This window comes from Manihot esculenta, chromosome 17 (genome assembly GCF_001659605.2).
Source record: "Manihot esculenta cultivar AM560-2 chromosome 17, M.esculenta_v8, whole genome shotgun sequence".
NCBI classification, from domain to species: domain Eukaryota; kingdom Viridiplantae; phylum Streptophyta; class Magnoliopsida; order Malpighiales; family Euphorbiaceae; genus Manihot; species Manihot esculenta.
Window position 1 is genome coordinate 11705377 of NC_035177.2, and position 15174 is coordinate 11720550.

General features: G+C 35.6%; 1 non-coding gene across 1 annotated transcript; it reads right to left on the minus strand.

The window, feature by feature from the left end:
* Positions 1–6813: 6813 nt before the first annotated feature.
* On the minus strand, positions 6814–6886 carry TRNAA-AGC. The gene has a single exon. It is a non-coding gene; the product is annotated as a tRNA-Ala (tRNA).
* Between the last annotated feature and the right edge of the window lie 8288 nt (positions 6887–15174).

The window sequence follows — 15174 nt, forward strand, 5'->3', positions numbered from 1 at the left end:
GAGCAATGTGAGTTGTATATGTATGTTTGATGTGTTGTAGTTAGGGTTTAGGATAGTTTGAAGCCCCTAGGAGCTTATGTATACGTGTATGCTTATTGTGGAAGTGTTGGTTTTGAGTTGAATGGATTGGGAGGCTTTTGTGCATTGTGGAGGCTGAGTTCTGCCCTTTGGAAGAACTCAGGTTCAGCAGCCGAAGGGACTTTCGGCCGTCGAACCTACCTGTGGAGGCAAGCCTTTGGCTGCCGAACCCTGCCCCCGAAAGTGGACTTTCGGCTCTGGAAGGGACTTTCGGCCGCCGAACGTGCATGACTTTCGGCTCTGGAGGGACTTTCGGCCGCCGAACCTGCCCTGTCCAGCCTCCCTTTTCATGAATTCTATGATGGTTTTAAGGCGTTTTAGGGGGGTTTTTGGGGAGTATTTTAGAGTCATGTTCATGTATGTTTGGTCCCTCATTTGAGTCCACCTGTGTAGGTTCGGACCCGAGGAACCGAGAACTCCAGCAGTGAGTCAACTGCTTCAGTACCTTGTCAGAGCTAGCCTAAGGTGAGTGGAATAACTCTTTATGCTTTAAAATAAATAAATCAGTTCTTAGCATGATTCATGCATCATGAATGCCATAAGTTATATTAGGGTGCTTGCATTAGAATTCACGAATATGTTGCATTGCATAATATGTTGATGATGTGGATGAATGTTGGATGATCCTTTAGCCCTCACGATGATATGATATGTTATGAGATAGTAATGATACGGTGTGAAAGACCAGTGAGGCCCATTCTACGCCCCTGGCACTAATGGAATGTTATGTTATGTTATGCTATGTAAGAGAAAGACCAGTGAGGCCAATTCTACGCCTCTGGCACTATTGGAATGTGTAGGGGGCTATAGGTGACAAATTCATCCTTGATGTGATTCGTCTGTGATGTGTTGCATTCCATGATACCATATGTTTTAAATATAATATTTTATTATTCTGCTCACTGGGCTCTAGTAGCTCACCCCACTCCCTTAATTCCCCAGGTATGCAGGTACGGGATAGACCAGGAGATTAGCTAGAGTAAAGTCTTAGTTATGTAATAGCTAGTGGTGGACATGATAAATATTGTAATGTAATGAAAAGTATTCAACAGTTATATAATGTAATGATATTATGGAGTATTAGAGTTGTGCTTGACCCCAATATGTTGTTAATCCCTTTTTTTCACATGATCTTTCAAATGTAATGGTTTAATGATGTATTATGTAGACCAAACTCACTATATGCTATGTTACCCCATTGGAGTATTTGATGAGGACTTCAGTGTGGGGTTGATGTTTATGATTATGAATAGTGCATGCACGGGTTGAGTTTGGTGTTTGAATGAGAAAGTTCAAAATTTTTATGTATATGTTGATCATGTATGGGATTAAACAGGTGTACAGGTTGTATGTTAGGCTTGCTACGGGTCCCGGCGGCCTTAAGCCGATCTGGATCCTAGCGTCGGTAGCTGTTCGGATTTCGGATCGTTACAGTCGTAGCCCATAGCAAACATCAGGAAGGCATCCTCGTATATCTTCTTCAGCAGCTCCTCTAAGCCCTTGTATTCCTACAGCCATTCTTTGCAAGCCTACTGAACTCTATCTTCCACAGCTCCTCTGAGCCCTTGTACTCCTACAGCCGTTCTTTGCAAGCATGTTGAACTCTGTCTTCTGCAGCTCTAGCATCTCTTAATAAAGAAGCACACCTCTCCTCCAAAGTCGAGATCTCCTGATGAAGTTACTACCACTGATGTAACGACCCGAAAATCGGACCGCTACCGGCGCTAGGATCCGGGTCGACTTAAGGCCGCCGGGACCCGTAGCAAGCCTAACATGCATCCTGTGAACCTGCTTAATACCATACATGATCAACAATATACATAAAAATTAAAACTTTTCTTCCCATGGAACATCAACCAAACTCAACCTGCATAAACATAAACATAATCTTGATCCCTCTGTGGGATCTCATCTGTGCCCTCAATGGGTAACATACATCTGTTGAGTTGGTTTATATAATCATCAACAAAATCTCTAAGATCATGTATAAAAGGGATACAACAATCTATGGTCAAGCACATACTAACATCCATAAAACTCATTACATAACTATACTGTACTTTTACATCACAATTTGATCATGTCCAATGCTAGCTATTACATAAGCATGACTTCTTTACTCTATCCGGACTCCCGCACTATATCCTGTACCTGTAAGCCTGGGGGAAAAGGGAGAGGGGTGAGCTAAAAGCCCAGTGAGTAGAGCTAGTAAAAACACATTAACACTATGCTCGAATGGAATGCATCATAACACAGACAATTCACATAAGGGTTGGGTGAACTTGTCACCAAATAGTCCAAGTTAACTCTGTGCCAGGCCGTAGCATGGGGTCCTGGTCTTCCTGTCATACATACATTACTTACCATTTTCCAGGGCCTCCTCTGGGCTCCTGGTCTTCGAGTCCCATAACTGTGTTTTACTCTGTGCCAGGCCTGTAGACTGGGGCCTGGTAGCGGTCCGATTTTCGGGTCGTTACAACTGAAGGTGAGATTTCTCCACTGTCAAAGCCATGCCCTTCAGGTCGTTGGCCTGCTTATTGAGCTCCTGCTGAAGAGTAGTAGCACGAGCTAAGGCCTCATCTCATTAAGCCCAGGCCTCATCTCGCTTACGATGAGTACCTTCTAAGGAGGATAACTACACAAGGGCTTCATCCTATTGAGACTCCACCGTAGAGGACCGCTGAGATGACTTAACGACCTCCTCACTCAACTCCCCCAGTTGCCTGGTGAGGTTTGCAACTTGCCCCTTAAGGTCAATAATGTGCTCACAGGTCACAACAATAGTAAGAAATTTCTCGTCCCAGTGTGCCTTTTCAACACGGTGGTATGGTCCAAGGAGCTCTGGAGAGATCGATTTCGGGCATCAATCTCTATAAACATGCCCAAGGACTACCATAGAAAAGAATGATATCAAAAAAACTTTTAATTGAAAAGTATAGAAGAAAAAGGCAAGTAGCTTACCATAAGAAGCATTTCCCTCAGACTTCCCTAGCAGCCTCTATAGAGCGCAAGCTGCAGGCAGATTGTTGCTTAGCGGCGTAGGTCAAATTACAGACAACTACCAGAAAATAGGGGTCAGAGACGTCTGGAATTCCCCCAAACACTTTACTGCACATCATGCGGGTTATAGAGGCTGGTGTGGAGTCAACACTGACCTCAGCATCATTAAGCAAATCGTTGTTAGGGGCAGAAGACAAATTCTCCACTGCCCTCTTCCCTTTATTAACCGAAGGGGAAGGGCCTACCTTCGCAGGTTTCGAGGTCCTAGCTCACTTGGCAGTCCTACACCCTATGACGATATTATCCACGACCCAAATAGGAGAGACACTCAAGGTTGGAGACTTGGTGCCCTCCTCCGAGCTGTTCTCTTTCAACTCGCTAACGATGATGGGCTCCTTAAGGACCACTTTTGGGGCAGCAGGAGCCTTGGAGGAGGCCGACGTCTTAGAAGGGACTGATGTCTTGGAGGCTGCAGAATGAGAACCTCTTGACACCGGCACTAAAGCCAACAAAGGTGCAGGAGTGCAAGCAGAAGGATGAGTTAATGACGCTAGAGTCGCAGCATGAAAAACCTCCCTAGCCACATCAGTGACGAATTTGTTGGCCTTAAAAGCAGCCTAAGTGTTCTTCAAGTTCTCCCGAAATAGGGTGAAGTTCTTGGGGAACTTGATTTTATCCATCAGCACGTCGAAAGCTGGAAAAAAAACACAAAAAGCTGAAAAAGAAACACAGATTCAGTTAGAACTCAAAATGGCAAAAGAAAAACACAAGAGGAAAACTTAAAGGTACCAGCTTGTTGACAGTCCCGTAGGTTGGACATGAACATGCTCTGCTCGACATCATATTTTTTCTTTATAGAGGTCAGTTGAAGAAGGTAGATTTGATCTATGAGGTTTAGCCTAGGAAACTAGTTGCAACCCTGAGGCACCTCCCCCAAAGAGAGGTCAACATCCCACTCAATCCCTGAGCTTTCCTTTAGCTCAACAATGATGAAGTTCTCTACCTAACCCTTAATCGAGTCCTTCTACCTAAAAAATATAGATAACCCAGCTTGAGGATTAAAATAATAAAACCCGTGAGAAAACCTAAATAAACAAAAGAAGGTAGAAAATAAATCAACAGAAGGGGCAAAATCCCAGCATAGACAAACAGATTCGAAGCAACACATGAACAAGATGAAATTAGGAGACAACATTCAAGGAGTTACACTAAAACGTTGGAATGCCTCAATGAAAAAGGGGGTAAAGGGAAAGTTAACCCGAATTCGTGTTGCTTGACAAAAAAGACCAAATTGCGTCCCTTCTGATCATCTACCAAGCCCTTAGATGGTGAATCGGGGAGGACGATTCGCTCATTATGCAGGGGTGCCCTAATCCTAAAGATCTCAGTGTTTACCAGGCCACAAGAGAAATGTTGAAAAAGGGAGGATAGAGTACTATAGGAGGCTAAAAATAGAGTAATAGAGGAGGCTAAACCACCCATCGCAGGTATCTTAGTAAAAGCCATGATAAAAATAGAGTAATAGAGGAGGCTAAACCACCCACCGCAGGTATCTTAGTAAAAGGCATGAGAAGAGGACAACGAACTTCTAGTTGAAGAATTGAGATAATAGAGAGAAGGGGTGCAAAATAGCAGAGGTGATGCAAGAGAGCAATGAGTGAAAGTGAAATTCAAAATTGGGGAAAACGAAAGAAAAGACGTTTGACAGAACCCTTTCCTAGAGCCGTGCAAATAGTAAATTGGGATTCTGAAATTTACTCTCTCACTAATCATGAAATAATTACTGAGGGAGTAAGGGGGCACTTGATGATTATCGAGCTCTAAACAACTGGCCTCAACGCAGTCCAAGTGAAAGGGAACCAGGCCGAGCCAAACGCTAGTCCAATAAGCAGTGAAAGAATAAGCCCCATACAGGTTTAGGGCCTGTCTCCGTGAGCCGAGAAGGACTTGGACGTGCATGCGGCAGTCTTACCCAAATTCCCATCAGCGTCCATAAAAAGACAGACCCTTGATGCCCGAGATCATGTTCAAGTAGCATCGGAAGGAATTAAACGGCCGCTTGATGAAGTTAAGGACGCAGTACATCCGTACAAACTGTTCACGTATATAATAGCCCGGACGTGAACCTCGACACTGTTACCGTTCACGGCCCAGGGCTATCCCTCGCCTGGCCTCTTGCCACCTCGGGCTTTCCACTGGCGTCGTGAACAGCTCTTAACATCCATTCACCCTCACGGGTTCCTGGCAGGATTTGTCCCCTTGGGTTCTCGCATCGCATCCTTCCCCAAGTGGATTTGGCCCAAATTTCCCTTTGGAAATTAGGTCGCCTCCCCCACTACTCGAACCCTTGACCTCCTCACTCTCACCAGACTATTCCCTTAAAGTGGGAGGTCAAGGGTTCGAGTAGTGGGGGAGGCGACCTAATTTCCAAAGGGAAATTTGGGCCAAATCCACTTGGGGAAGGATGCGATGCGAGAACCCAAGGGGACAAATCCTGCCAGGAACCCGTGAGGGTGAATGGATGTTAAGAGCTGTTCACGACGCCAGTGGAAAGCCCGAGGTGGCAAGAGGCCAGACAAGGGATAGCCCTGAACCGTGAACGGTAACAGTGCCGGTGAGAGGGCCGGGCTATTACAACGTAAATGTGATAAAGAGATACAGGTGTAGGACGATGGTTACACACTCGAAAAAGATACAAAGGGAAAGAGAAATAAAAGGAAGGAAAAGGAAAATAGAAGGAGAGCTTACAAAAACTCACCTAAGCCCTAACCTATTCTTGAATCTTAGATATTATATGGAGAAGGTATTCTATGGAAAATATTCTTTAATAAAATAATTTATTTTTATTATTTAATTTTGATTTAAAAATAAAATAAATTAACAAATTTACATATAAAATTCTTAGTAAAGATCGTAAAATGTGAAAATTATTTTTTCTTAGGAATTTTATTTTAAAGTGGCCTTTTATTTTGTGGAAAAATATTTTCTATTAATTAAATTTTTTTAATATTTCAAACATCAAAAAATATGAAAAATATTTTTTTTAAAATATCTTCTATAAAATAAATAAAATCTTAAATAATAAAAAATGAGTTATCTTATTAAAAATTTTTTCACTCAAATAAATATTTTTCATAAAAATATTTTTTAAATACAAATTATGTTTTTCAGAGATGGAAGTATATTTAGTAATTCCTTTATCAATTAGGAAGATTTCATATAGGATACGTCAATATTAAAGAAAACAAAATTTGCTCTCTATATATGCTTACTCTCACTATTTCATGAAATAGATTTATAATTATTTTTACATAAATTAAAAAAATACAGTTGATAATATTAAAAATCTTAATTTTATAATTTTTCTTAATGTATTATTTACCCTTATTAGTCGGTCATTAAATTTTAAATGTTACTAATAAATTTTACTTTTCAATAAATTACAATTAGTTATCATATTTTATGTTTGAATAATAAATTATAGTCGCATTTATTTATTTATAATAATTACTGAGTAAAAAAATTATTTAAAAGTTCGTCATTTATATTGTACTAGTAATTTTACAAAAAATTAACAAATAATGTATCAAATATAATGTTTGTACATATTTCGTAATCATATAAAAAAATAATAATCTATAGAAAAAATATTCCTCAATTGCCATTCTGAGTTTCCCAAAAAAATTAAAAACATATATATTCAGAGAATATTTCAAACAAGATAGGAGGAGAAAATGGAGATGCGGGGTATCGATCCCCGTACCTCTCGCATGCTAAGCGAGCGCTCTACCATCTGAGCTACATCCCCCAAGACAGGAATAGACAAACTCGCCCTTACTAACCCGTTAGTGTCACTCTGAACCCCGGTTTATGAGTTCTGGAATGTATCTTGTCCGCAGGAGGAAGTGGCAGCGGCGACAACCCCCAAAGGAAAATGCTGAGGAGTGTTACTGAAACAAGCTTCCACTTGCCGTCATTTTCTGTCCAGCAGAGCGGCAACTTCCCTTTCATTTCCTTTGCATAGGAGCAACTCTTCTTATTCATCGTCTTCACATTCAGAATCCTCTAACGCTGCTTTTGCCAAACACTTGGAGAACCAGAAAGCCCAAACTACCACCACCGTTTTCGTTGATCGATCTGGCTCTATAACCCTACTGGTACCACTCTTCTCTATCTGTCTCATCCTTTTTGAAATTAATGTCATACCATTGAAGGAGTTTGCTTCATTAAATTCTGGGTCTGATGATCTTAGTAATTACCACTAACACGGTCTTATATTTTCTAGATAAATCTTTGTAAGGGTCAAACAAGATCAATTAAAATTTTTAGATTAATTAAGTATATGTACTTTTTCTTTTCTTTTTTTTTTTTTTCTAAAGATAAAAAAGTTCCATTAAAAAAAAGTTAACATTACAGCTTAGATAAAAAGCACATAGCCCATGAAAAATTATAGAATAAAGAGTTAGAGCCTAAAGAACATAAAACCCAAATGAAGAAAAAGTTCTAAAAATCCAAACTCCTTAGACTCGAAAGAAGACCCGGTCCCACAAGCCAGATAGCATTGTTGTTCTTCTTCCCTCAATCTCTAGCAACTGTCAAAAGACTTTGCTCAGAGATTTACTCCTGCCTATAGTAGTCTAAGCTATGTTATATATTAAGGCCGCAAGGCCATCTCCCATGCTTCGCAGTATTTTTTACATTATTTTAATATAAAATATTAAAATAGCCTAATATTATCTCTAATTTTCTATACTATTTTTAACTTGTTTATATTTTTTTTCTTTTTTTAATATTATATTATTTTACTTTAACTTTATTTATTAATTTCACTAAAAATCTCATATAATTTTATATATCCATCCCAAATATTTATACATTTTACATTTTCATCCAATATTTAAATATTCAATTATATTATAGATAAATAAAAATATATTAATTATAAAATACATTAATTAAATATTAATTATAAAAATTCATTAATTAAACATTAATTATAAACATACATTAATTAAACATTAATTAACAAATTAAAAATAAAATAGATTCATACATATTAAATTATCAATAAAAAAAATACAAGCTAATATAGATGATCATTTTAATTCGTATATTACTCCCACAAATACTCTATTAATGTATTACGAAGTGCAAAATTAGCATCTTTTTCCTTAATTTTTTTGTATCGAGCAAAAAATTGTTTAAATCGGGTAGCTTCATCGACAACCATTTCAACAGTTAGAGTTGAAAATTCTCTACCGTCTTCAATAAATACACTAAGGTCACGTTCATCCTCGATTATTATATTATGCATGATAATACATGTAGTTAATATATCATGCAATACTTCTTTTTTCCAAAAATGTGATGTTCCTGCAACTATTGCAAAACGTGACTGCAACACTCCGAAAACACGTTCAATATCTTTTCAACAAGATTCTTGTTTCATTGCAAAATACCTCTTCTTCCTTATTTGTGGTTCACGAATAATTTGCACAATAGTTGACCATTTCGGATATATACCATCAGCTAAATAATAATCTGTGTTATATTCTTTTCCTTGAATAATATAATGAGCGGGAGGAGCAATACATTTAGCTAGGTCGAAAAATAAATGCAATGACTCCAAAATATTAATATCGTTATTGGAGTCAGACATTCCAAAATATGCATGTCATATCCAAATGTCATAATCAACTACAACTTCTAAAATGATTGATTGTTGGCGATCCACTACGACCTGTATATTGGCCAGCCCATGCAATAAGACAAATTTTCCATTCCCAATGCATGCAATCGAGACTACCTAACATTCTAGGAAAGCTATGTTGCTCACCAATGTAAAGAAGCACTGCAACATCATCGGCAGTTGGTGATCTCAAATACTGCTCACCAAATACCTCATTAGTAGCTCGACAAAATCTCTTTAGACTTTCAACTGCAGTTGACTCCCTAATTTTCACATATTCGTCGATAGTATCTTCCGGCAAACCATTCGTTAACATTCAAAATACAACTGTGATTTTTTGAAGAGTAGATAATCCAATTTTACCTACTGCATCTCTTTGTTATTCGAAGTACGTATCATGCGCTTTTATTGCATCGATATTACGAAGGAACAAATTTCGAGACATTCTATATCGTCGATGAAGCATTACATCATTGAATAGTGGATTATCTAAAAAATAATTCAGAAATAAATTACGATCAGCTGCTTCACGATCTCGATTGATTACTAGATGACCTGGAACAGAGCCACCTCTAGAAACTCCGTGTTGATCTTGTATTTGCTGCAAAACCATCTTATTTCTAAAAAATTATTGATTAACTGCTTGTACTTCCATTGCAAACTCATTATCATCTGAAATATAATCATAAATATCTGAAGAAGATGATAATGAATTTTCATCTGAAATATAATCATCTGAAAATGTAGGGATAGGAATGTATACTATCCGAAAGTGGAGATCAAGATAAAATCTATCCAACGGTCGATTTTAAGATGAGATCTATCAGGATACTGTTAGTTTAATTATTGTTTAAGATTTCATCTGACTTTATTGAAAACTATTGGGATAGAGATACATACTATCTAAAGGTGGAGAGTAAGATGAAATCCATCCAACGATCGATTTTAAGATGAAATCTATCATAATATTGTTGGTTTAATTATTATTTAAGATTTCATTTGACTTTATTGAAAACTGTGGGGATAGAAATGTATATTATACGAAGGTGGAGATTAAGATGAAATCCATCCAACGGTCGATTTTAAGATGAAATCTATCAGAATACTGTTGATTTAATTATTATTTAATATTCCATCTGACTTTATTGAAAAATGTAGGGATACGGATGCATACTATCCGAGGATGGAGATCGAAATGAAATCCATCGAACGGTCGATTTTAAGATGAAATCTATCAGGATGCTGTTGGTTTAATTATTGTTTAAGATTCCATCTGACTTCATTAAAAAATGTGGGGATAGGGATGCATACTATTCGAAGGTGGAGATCGAAATGAAATTCATCAAACGGTCGATTTTAATATAAAATCTATTAGGATACTATTGGTTTAATTATTGTTTAAAATTCCATCTGACTTATATATATTTGAATGTCAACATCTACAAGTTACCATAAGTTAGCCATACCCTTCAATATTTAATCACTTTGTAAACTATGACTTTAAGATCTGCAGGATATTCTACCAATGAAGGTGTGCTATTATGTAGAATTTATCTAAATGTTTCACAAGATCCCGTTATAGGTAAACAACAATCTAGTCAATGTTTTTGGAGTCAGGTGGCAGAAGCATATGAAGTTGCAAAGAATGAGTTTTGGGAGTCCCACAAGCCACGGCCTTTGCAATGTCGAATGCAAGTTATTGAGAAGGCTATAAGAAAATTGAATGGTTGTTATCGATAAGTTGAAAACTTACATCCTAATGGTGCTTCAGAGTAAGATCTGGTGAGTATTTTTTTGGTAATTACTTTGTACATAAATTTTAGAATTTTTCTTAACATTTTCTAAATTATGCAGCTCAATCAAGCGAAAATATTACTCATGCAAGATCCACGCTACAAAAAGGATTCAAATTTAATCATGTTTAGAGCATGATGAAAGATGTTGAGAAATTCAAAGATAGTAGCTCTAAAAAAAATAGTTCAAAATCAAATCTCCTCTTATGTGTCCTCAAGAGTCAGACAATCCTACTCTTGACTCACCTATGGTACCATTTCCAATTCATTTAAATGAGGATATTGTAGGAGATTGTACATCATCGGATCGAACTCTTGGTGTCAAAAAAGCAAAATTGAAGAAAAACTTGATGAATCTTTTTCATCCGCTCTGAAATGCTTACATGCTAATAATGAAAAGCTTGTGGAATCCTTGGCCAATGCAACTGCAGAAATAGAGAAGGGCCTTTAATGAGAAGCAGAGTTTTGGGCTTAAGGGAATTTAAAGAAGAAAATAAAATTTTACTGCTCGATTTAAATTCTATTTTCGATCCAATTGCTCGTGAAATGTTTCACCAAGAAAAAAATTTGAATATTAGAGAAAAGAGCTCAATGTCAACTGTTGGATATTTAACAAATTATTTCAAAAGAATCATAAATAATTCAAAATATTTTGAAATAAGTTACGGATTTTTAGTTGGCTAAAAAGATTTTTTCCACTTTAAGTTATCTTAATCTTTATCCTAACTGAACCATATTTTTAGCTGATATTGTGCATATTTTAATCTTTATCTTAACTGAATCATATTTTTAGCTGATATTGTGGATTTGAATAACATTAAGCACTATAAATAGCAATGCATTTACGTTATTCAAGATCACACAAAAAATAAATACTTCTCTTTCTTTCTATTGCTTCTTCTCTATTTCTGAGTAATTAATAATTGCTGTTGTTCTTGCTCCTGAGTTACTTGTAATTCAGAAGGCTTGTTGAATCCTAGAGGATACGCAACCGTCGGTGAATTATCCTTAAGGACAGTGATTATTATCACGCCTCAAGCAAATATTATGCTCATCTTTCATTTACTTTCTATATCTTTTTCTACCATTTTTCAACAATCTTAAGGATAAGGGCTGAAATTACTTCTCCTAACAATACTTCCATTACTGGACTTGTTGATCCTTCTGCCACTGGCATTCCAAGTGGTGTTCTTACTGCTGTGATGCAACCTGCCATGACAATGTCCAAGCCATTCTCAGATGTCTCCAAAATTAAATAGTTCAATAGTGACAATTTCAAACGCTGGCAGGAACATGTATTTTCAGTTTTTAATATGCATGGAGTTGCTTTTGCTCTCACCGATGCAAAACCTGCAGAAACTTCCAACAAACAATGGAATTATGGGTTCATGCTAATAAGGTATGTATGTACACTATTATTAGCACATTATCTAACGATCTCTTTGATGTTTATTACTTTTATAAAGAAGCAAAACAAATATGGGAGTCCATAATTGTCAAATATACTACTGAGGATGTTGGCAAACAGAAATTTACTATTGAAAAATTTTACAAATGGGAGATGGTGGATGATAAAGATATAAAGGCATAAATCAATGAATACCACAAATTGATTGAAGACCTGAAATCAGAAAATATAACACTTCAAGAGGAGCTTGTTGCTGGTTTGCTAATTGAAAAATTACCGACTTCGTGGAGCTACTACAAGCAGCAACTCAAGCATAAATATAAGCCGTTGTCCCCTTCTGAGCTTATCACTCATATCATCATAGAAGATACAAACAAGAAAGAGATCAAGAAAACTAAAGGAAAATAGATCGCTGCCAACGCCAACCTAATCCAAGACAAGCCACACTACCAAAACAAAAAGTATGAAAAGAAATATGATTATAAACCAAAAATTAATAATCATACTTTTAAGAAAAAATGTAGTTGTTTTGTGTGTGGCAAGCCAGGCCATCATGCACTTCAATGCAGGAAAAGAATGGGGAGAAATGACAATCCTGCTAAACCAAAGGAAAATTTGGTGGAAACAGATGACATAATTGCTGCGGTCATTTCTCAAGCCAATCTTGTGGCTAATGTGAATGAATGGGTAATAGATTCAGGTCCTACGAGGCACATTTGTGCAAATAGAAGTGTTTTTTCATCCTACACTCAAGCTAGTGCAGGAGAAGATTCTGTATTTCTTGGTGACTCAAGGACTACACCAGTTCTTGGAAAAAGCAAAGTGCTTCTTCGTCTCACATCTGGCAAATTTTTAAAACTGAATGAGGTGCTACATGTCCCTGAAATTTGAACTAATCTGATTTATGTTGCTCTGCTTGGTAAAAATGGAGTGAAAGTTGCATTTGAATCTGACCAAATAGTTATAAAAAAAAATAATGTGTTTGTAGGTAAGTGATATTGTAATAATGGACTGTTTGTATTGAATGTTTCCAACATTGTTAATGATGAAAATGGTGATTCTTCTGCTTACTTGATTAATTCTTTTGAATTATGGCATAATAGGATGGGTCATGTAAGTGTACCTTATATTAAGAAGATGTATGCAATTGGACTTATATATAATATTAATTATTCATGCTTAGATAAATGTGAAGTATGTACTGAATTAAAACAAACAAAGAAAACTTGTGCTTCTGTTTTTAGAGAAACTGAATTATTAAATTTAATTCATACTGACTTAGGAGATTTAAAACAAACTATTACTAGAGGTGAAAAAAGATACTATGTAACTTTTATTAATGATTTTTCTAGATATACTAAAGTATATTTATTAAGAAATAAAGATGAAACTTTTGACATGTTTCTTGCATATAAAAATGAAGTCGAAAATCAATTAAATAGAAAAATTAAAAGAATTAGACCAGATAGAGGAGGTGAATATGTCTTGCTTAATGATTATTGTAAAAAATATAGCATAATCCATGAAATTACCCCACCATATTCACCTGAATCAAATAGGGTAGCAGAAAGAAAAAATAGAACTTTAAAGGAAATGATGAATTGTTTACTTGTTAGTTCTAATGCACCAGATAATCTATGGGGTGAAACCATTTTATCTGCATGTCACTTACAAAATAGAATTCCTTATAAAAAAAACTGGTATTACACCTTATGAATTATGGAAGGGTTATCCTCCTAACTTAAAATATTTAAAAGTATGGTGGTGTTTAACCAAAGTTATGCTTCCTGAACCAAAGAAAAGAAAAATTGGTGCAAAAATTTCTGATTGTTTATTTATTGGTTATGCTAATTGTAGTACTGCATATAGATTTTTTGTACTTAAAAGTGATGTTTTGGATTGTAACACTTATTAAAACTAAAAATGCTGAGTTTTTTGAAAATATTTTTCCTCTAAAAAATAAAGTTGTTTCTAATGCATATGTTAGTGAAAATATAAATGAAAGTGAATTTGAAGAGTTAAGAAGATCAAAAAGACAAAGGAAAGAAAAATTATTTGGAAATGATTTTTATGCTTGTCTTTTGGAGGATGATCCTTTAACTTTTTCAGATGCAATTTCTTCTTCTAATGCATTATTTTGGAAAGAAGCTATTAAAGTTGAAATTGATTCCATTTATAAAATAATACTTGGAAACTTGTTGATCTACCACATGGAGCAAAATCAATTGGTTACAAATGGATTTTCAAAAAGAAATTAAATCTTGATAGTTCAATTGATAAATACAAAGTTAGACTTGTTGTAAAAGGTTTTACTCAAAAATAAAACTTTGACTATTTTGATACATATGCTCCTGTTACTAGAATTTCTTCAATTAGAATTTTAATTGCTTTGGCTTCTATTTACAAACTTTATATCCATCAGATGAATGTAAAAACCGCATTTTTAAATGGTGATTTGGAAGAAGAGATTTACATGGTACAACCAGAAGGTTGTGTTGTTTTAGGTCAAGAAAATAAAGTTTGTAAATTGCTTAAGTCTTTATATGATTTAAAACAATCACCAAGACAATTGTATGAAAAATTTGACCAAGTTTTGTTAAGTAATGGTTTTTCTTCTATTGAGGTTGATAAATGTATTTATACAAAACTTATTGGAAATGATTGTGTAATTATATGCTTATATATGGATGATATGCTCATTTTTTGTTCATGTCTTGATATAGTTCAAAAAATAAAATAATTTTTATCTTCTAAATTTGAAATGAAAGACGTGGGAGAAGCTAAAGTAATTTTGGGTGTGAAAATTATACGAAATGATCATGGGTTAATGTTGACTCAAGAACATTATGTTGAAAAACTTCTAAAGAAATTTGAGAATTTTGATGTGAAACTTGTATACACTCCATTTAATGCTAACAGTCCATTAAAGAAAAATGTTGGAGATGCTATATCACAGTCTAAATATGCTCAAATTATTGGAAGTTTAATTCATGAAGTTTAATTCATTTGATGAATTTTACTCAACCAGATATAGCTTACGCAATGTGTAGACTGAGCAGGTACACTCAAAGTCCTAACCATTATCATTGGAATGCTTTGGTACGTTTAATGAAATATTTGAGAGGTACTACAAATTATGGTATTCTATATAGTGGATTTTCTGCTGTACTAGAAGGGTATAGCGATGCAAATTGGATTTTAGATTG